This window comes from Triticum aestivum, chromosome 7A, assembly GCF_018294505.1.
Source record: "Triticum aestivum cultivar Chinese Spring chromosome 7A, IWGSC CS RefSeq v2.1, whole genome shotgun sequence".
Lineage (NCBI taxonomy): Eukaryota > Viridiplantae > Streptophyta > Magnoliopsida > Poales > Poaceae > Triticum > Triticum aestivum.
This window is the reverse complement of record NC_057812.1, coordinates 60,271,181-60,277,660: the sequence shown is the minus strand read 5'-3', so window position 1 is coordinate 60,277,660 and position 6,480 is coordinate 60,271,181. Positions and strand designations below refer to the sequence as shown.

General features: G+C 43.8%; 1 long non-coding RNA gene across 1 annotated transcript; it reads right to left on the bottom strand.

Annotated features, from left to right (window-relative positions):
- Window positions 1-218: 218 nt before the first annotated feature.
- On the bottom strand, window positions 219-943 carry LOC123147243 (uncharacterized). Its single transcript, XR_006473137.1, has 3 exons — window positions 589-943; window positions 389-450; window positions 219-316 (listed from the first exon to the last, which is right to left on the bottom strand). It is a non-coding gene; the product is annotated as an uncharacterized lncRNA (long non-coding RNA).
- Between the last annotated feature and the right edge of the window lie 5,537 nt (window positions 944-6,480).

Below are 6,480 nucleotides of genomic sequence, written 5' to 3'. Positions count from 1 at the left end.
CTATATAAGTACAAGCAATAATAAAAGTAAGAAAATTAGACAAGTATCTATCTAAAGTAAGAATTGTTTTCTTTCAGAAGAAGATAAGAGGCTCACCACAGTGGTGCATGTGACGAGATCGGCGCGGGCGATCGATGGCGGTAAAGACGGGGACGGGACGTGACGGACTGCTAAACCTAGACAAATCTCAGGAAAAATGGAGTTTGGAGGTCGAGCTTCGAGAGGAGAAAACTTAACTAGCGTGGCTTGGGCATTTCATCGAACACCTCGTGTGCATAGGAGGTGAGCTAGAGCACCCAAATGCTCTCCTCGCCAGCTGAAATTACAGGTAACGCATTCATGAGACGTGCTTTGAACTCTGGAACTGAATGGCTTCCTGGGTACTTACGGTGGGGACTGCGGCAGCGACGGTGGCGACGGCCGCGGCCTTGGCTCCCGCTATGGCAGCCTCTGCAGTTTCAGATCGATCGTAGGAGTGTTAATCAAGAATTCAAGATCAAGTTTAAGCAGAGACATGAGCTGCAATGAATGGGATATATGAGCAGTGCGGTGCTGGGCGGCGGCGAGCCTCTGGTCGTCGGTGGTTACCTCTGGAGCAGCGCTTGGCGGCGGTGAGCCTCTGGTCGAGGTAGGCAGGGGTCACCGTCGACATCTTCGAGGCCGTGGAAGAGAGCTTGGAGGCACGAGCGAGATCCGAAGGAAGTGAACTAGTAGTGGCAGTGAAGTGATATGAGATGGGCAGAGCGAGGTCCTCCGGTAGAACTTATAGGTTGCAGGAAACCGCGCAACCGGCGTGTGGCCGGGCAGGAAGACGACGTGATACGGTGGGAAGCAAGCAAGACCGTGGTTTTGGCACTGGTACCGGCGGGCGGTGCGGCAGAGCACAGGTTGGCGGGGAGCGTGTTGGTGCAGTGTGAGTCAGCGTGCCCTCCGTTTTGCTGGCGATGTGTGGTCTGAGCGCCAACCCATCGGCGATCCAATCCCGCGAGCGCCTCATCCTTTGTTTGGCGAGGTCGGCCCCAGCATGATGCTAGCTGCTGCGCGCCTCTGAACGTTACAGTACTTTTATATCAAAATATAAGACCTTTTTGCAGTTTATTATTTTACTTTATTTTTTGCGAAAACATCTTATACTTTGGTACAGAGGACGTATATGTATATGCACTTAGATAAAGTTGACCACCCTTTTTCGTGGGGAAATAATTTTTTTGCAGGAAAGGAAATAAATTTGATCACCTCTTCAAAAGATATACTAAAATATGTTTTTACATTACTAAAATCTTTTATGATGTATCCTCTATAACACTAAGCTCCCAAGTTTTGAAGATGCCATAGTCAATTGAGGTCTTCCATTAGAATTGGGTCAATAATTTCTCAAAGCTCTCTCATTCAATTTTTTTATACTATACAGTATGCTTCCTAATTTTTAAGGCCTCACAATTAATTGAATTATTCAATTTATAATTAGGTCAACCGATTTTGACCGGGTCAACACTTTCTCAACCTCTCTCATTAAAATTTTAATTCATTATGTTCCCTAATTTTGAAACTCTTTCATTCAAATAAGGTATTCAACTTTGGGTTTGGTCTACTATTTTGACCGTGCCAACGATTTTTCAAATCAATCAGCAGCAACTGGCCAGTAATAAAAACATATGAATCCCGCACACCATCCCACCACTTGAAAAAAGAGGCGCCACCATGTGATATTGTACCACTAATATAGTAGTACATGCGACCACCGACACCGAAATTTCTCCACATAAATATAGATTGGTTAACGGACAACTCAGAATCACATCACGAAAGACCAACCAAATCAACGCATTAAGAAGAGGGAATAAAAAAACACACTATATTATCTCCACCACCCGCCAAACTAAATATTCCATCAGTTCCAAAATACAAGGGGTATTACTGTTGTAGAAAGTCAAATTTCTTCAACTTTGACCAGGTTCAGAGCAAAAATACCGACATCCATAATATTAAAGAAAAAAGCATGGAAATTCATTTCATGATGAATTTACAAATGCTGATTTGATATTATGGATTTTGATATATTTGTTTACAAATTTTATTGAACTTAAATGGTTTGACTTTTGAAAAAAAGCAATGCACCATATATTTTGAAACAGAGTGATTATGTTTTGAATAAACTCAACGGCAACAAAGGCGCAGCAAAGTGCGCCCAATTCTTCTAGTTATTACACTATGCTCCATAGTTTTAAAGAGCCCACATTTAATTGAGGTCACCAATTAAAATTAGGTCACCTGATTTTGACCAGGTCAACAATTTATCAAAACTCTTTCATTCAATTATTTAATATTATACATTATGTTTTCTAACTTTTAAGGCGTCACAATTAATTGAGGTCTTCAATTTAAAATTGGGTCATCCCATTTTGACTGGGTCGACAATTTCTCAAGTAGCACTCCCATTAAATTATTTTAATTCCCTATGCTCCCTAGTTCTAAAGCTCTCTTCTTCGATTAAGGTATTTAATTTTGGATTTGGTTTACGATTTTGATCAGGCCAACATTTTTTCAAATCAATTAGCAGCAACCGGCCTATAAAAACATATCAATCTTGCGCACCCTCCAACCACCTACAATGAAAGGAGAGCCACCATGTGATTTATAGCACCAATATAGGACATAAAACCACCGACACAATAATTTTCCCACATAAATATATGATAGTTAACGGATAGCAAAGAACCACACCACGAAAAGCCTATCAGCTCACACATTATAAATAAAAGTAAAACACACTCCATCATCTTTCCCACCCGCCAAATTAAATATTCCATCAGTTTCAAAATATAAAGGGCACTAATTATTTGCAAAGTCAAATTTCTTTAACTTTGACCAAGTTCAGAGCAAAAAAAATATCGACATCCACAATATTAAACAAAAAAGTATGAAAATTCATTCCATGATGAATCTAATCATACCGATTTGATATTATGAATTTTGATACATTTCTCTATAAATTTGATCAAACTTAAAAGGTTTGACTTTTTAAAAAAGTAACACACCTTATAATTTGAAATAGAGTGAGTAATTTTTTTACGAAACCAAATAACACTAACGGCACAGCAAAGTGCGTCAAACCATTCTTGTAAGGGTGTAGTCACATAGATAGTCACGTAGATTTGGAGCTTGTAGTAACGGAGGAGTAATCTGCTGTAATTTGGGGCTTGTAACACACACTCTATTCTCCTCTTACTTTCTTTATATAGTCATTCTTCTTTTACCTGGTAGATTAGGCAAATCTTTTGCCTCTGCTTAAAGAAAAACACAAGAAGTTACGTAGTTTAGATAATCCACTATTATGCTTTTTGTGTAGGCGCGTTCGCCAACACTGGGTGTGGCATTTTTTTGTCCCTCACCTGATTTATTTGTAATGAAATTTATTAATTTTACTCACAATTGTTTATACTAATATGTAAATATGGATGTGTGTATAGTGAAGATGAAGTGGCGGGAAAGTGATCCTCCTTTTCCACACAAAAGAGCATCAAGATTCAATCCTGTTGAAAACTCACCAAAACTTCCTTTCATTTTCCTCCCTAGCCCTAAACAGTTAGAGCAAACTCTCCCCACTAGACTTCATCGACGATCCCGTGGATTTTCCTCCCCTCTCCTGCCGCTCCGGCAACCGGTGGCTGGAGGGGAATTGCAGTGCCTCCGCTTCGGTTAGTAGTTTATGTTAGGGTTTTTTTGTCCTCGCAGGTGCGGCGCTCGGGCGGATGGCGACGCTACTTCTTCGAGTTTGTCTTTCGGTCTCCGATCCTCATCGAGTTCGTTGGTTCGTCCGGACGTGGTCGATGGAGCTCTGGGGTAGATTCATGTTGTCTCCTTGGGACGGGGTGATGTTAGGGTTTCTTGTTATGGGGTGATATTTGGTCTTAGGTACTTCAGAACTATGCAAGGGTTCAACAGGGACGACTGCGGCACCATGACGCTGGTCCTTAGGGTCACATGCATGAATAATTCATGACTGTGATCGACAAGATCAGGCCGGCTCCGATAGGGGAGCAGCGACGCGACGCGTCGACGGCTCATTCTAGCGGCAGTAGTGGTTGCTAGGTGGTCTTGGAATCTCGATGTAATTTTTATTTTGTTTGAGATATTTTGTACTTTTGATGAACTTTGATAATAGATCTGAATTATTTTCGCCAAAAAATGTTACAACATCTACAATCACACATTTCAAAAGTGACCCCTGATATGTTCTCGGACACGTCCGCGCACATCCGCGGACAGGGCATAGTCACCCTTTATTTGTCTGCTGCTGCAAGCACAAACCTCACGTCTCACCATCTATTTCTTTTTACATGCAACGTAAAATCAAGCCACATACTATCCTAGTTCTACTCGTTGGAGGAGATGCAGACCGCCTCCATGCTGGAATGACCGGCCTCATGGTCATTGGCCCCTGCCCATGACATCCTTCGCGAGTGATGGCAGCTGTGCGTCCTGCAGGCGGAGACGGACACCGTGCTCGCAGAGGTGGAAGAAGAGGAGGCGCAAGGATCACGGATGTTGTCAGTTCCATGTTGGTCGCGCTGCTAGCATGGTTTGTGCCTAGCCGCAACGTCCACGAGGCCGACCCATCCATGTCCGGCGACGTCCACATGACAGACTCTGGCCGGAAAGAGTTGGAGTTGGGACACCAACATGGACAAGTCTCGTGTCCCATGTGAGCTGTGTCCCATGTCATATTCTTCCCCTCCCGCAACTTCACTTCACAGAGCCCGTGGCCATTGAACTTGCTGGACATGGGGAAGACAGATGCAGAACACGAACGCTCCATGATCGATAAATATTTAGACTGGGATAAAAAGGTGTCGTCTGTTTTCGTTTAATTGAAATATATCTAAAATGTAATTATTTTGATCCGGTTTGAATGAAAATCATTTGGTTTGTATGAACTTTATCTTGTTTGTTTAAATTCTATCTGAGATGTTTCTGAAGTTTGATCATTGGATGGCCTGCTCGTAAACAGATATTGTATCTGTTTTAGGGGCCGGTGTTGGAGATGCCCTTAGTTTAGTCTTTTTTTGTATGCTCTGGCACATGTAAGATGAGTGATGGCAGAATGCTCTGGCACATGTAAGATGAGTGATGGCAGATGCACCAGAGTTGTACAAATACTAGTAGTATTCTTTTAGGGGCTGGCGTTGGAGGTGCCCTTCTTTTTTGCATGCTCTGGCACATGTAAGATTAGTAGTGATTGCAGATGAACCAGAGTTGAACAAATACTAGTAGAATCCATTTATTCAAAATACTGGCTGGATTACATGGTAACTTCATCAGATAAGTGCTCGCACCGATAGAAGCGCAAGGCCTGATCTGCATCGCCTTGCCTTTCTCGCTGAACATAGTTGAGAAACAGTATAACAAGGCTAGCTACACGCATCCATAGCGATTTGACTGTCTCGGCCATCGGATTCTCAAACCTATGATCCAGATTAAATTCGGGCGTCATTCCTCGCCCTCTCGCGTCGCGCGCCGTCTCGCGGCCCGCTACTCCGCGGAGCGACCTCCTCTTTTTGTCCGTAATTGGGCTGGCCCACTTATTCCCACTCCCATGCTAACAGCCTAGGTTACCCAGGCCCCCGAACGAACAGTTCCCATCTGTTCCTCCGCCTCGCCGTCGTTCCTCCTCTCGGTGCAGCGGCGTTACTCCCTCCTCGATGCACCATGGATCGGCGGCATTATGTCGCGGGACTGTTTCAGCGCCCGTACGGTCTAACCCCCATCCCCTCTACACTTCCTCCATAGCCCCTTCGTTCATGTTTTCATTTTTTCAGCCTTGCAGCGTTCACGTATTTAATGGCGGCTGCGGCGGCCTTCCGCGCCGTCGGCTTCCACCACCGGCTATCGTCCTCCATACCTTGCAGCTCTACCACACGCCCCTTCCCCTCCCGTAACCGAAGCTGAAACTGCCGCCTTCAAGGCCCACTGTCTACCTCCTATGATAATGGTGATGATGGTGATTAACTTCAGGGGTGATGATGGTGATTAATTTTCCCTGTTGGTGTGTTACCCCTACCTCCCCTTCTTCCTTATATATTATGCCTCCCAACATCCCTTCCTTCCTGCCATTTGTGTCGTCTGTCCGCCATGCCTGTTGCTTAGGTCTGTTCTTGCTATATATTCATCTTACTCCTAATTCTCCTACATGTTTTCATATGTACGGAACGTCCTTCCTTCCTTGCAGGTTCGCAGTGCTCATTCATTTGGGATTTCCGGGTTGGAATTGCTCCGGGCTTCGTGCATTACACCCAATTGCAACCATGGCTTCTGGACAGGTTCCACATCTAACTCATTCTTACATACTGTTGCTTTTTCATTATTATGTTTTATTTGTTACTGTGATTTCAGTTGTACTTCAATGCGATTTGTTTGATTTTCGTTCCAACTTGCCACATCCATTTTGGTTGTTTCCTTTCCTTTCTTTCAGATACCGTA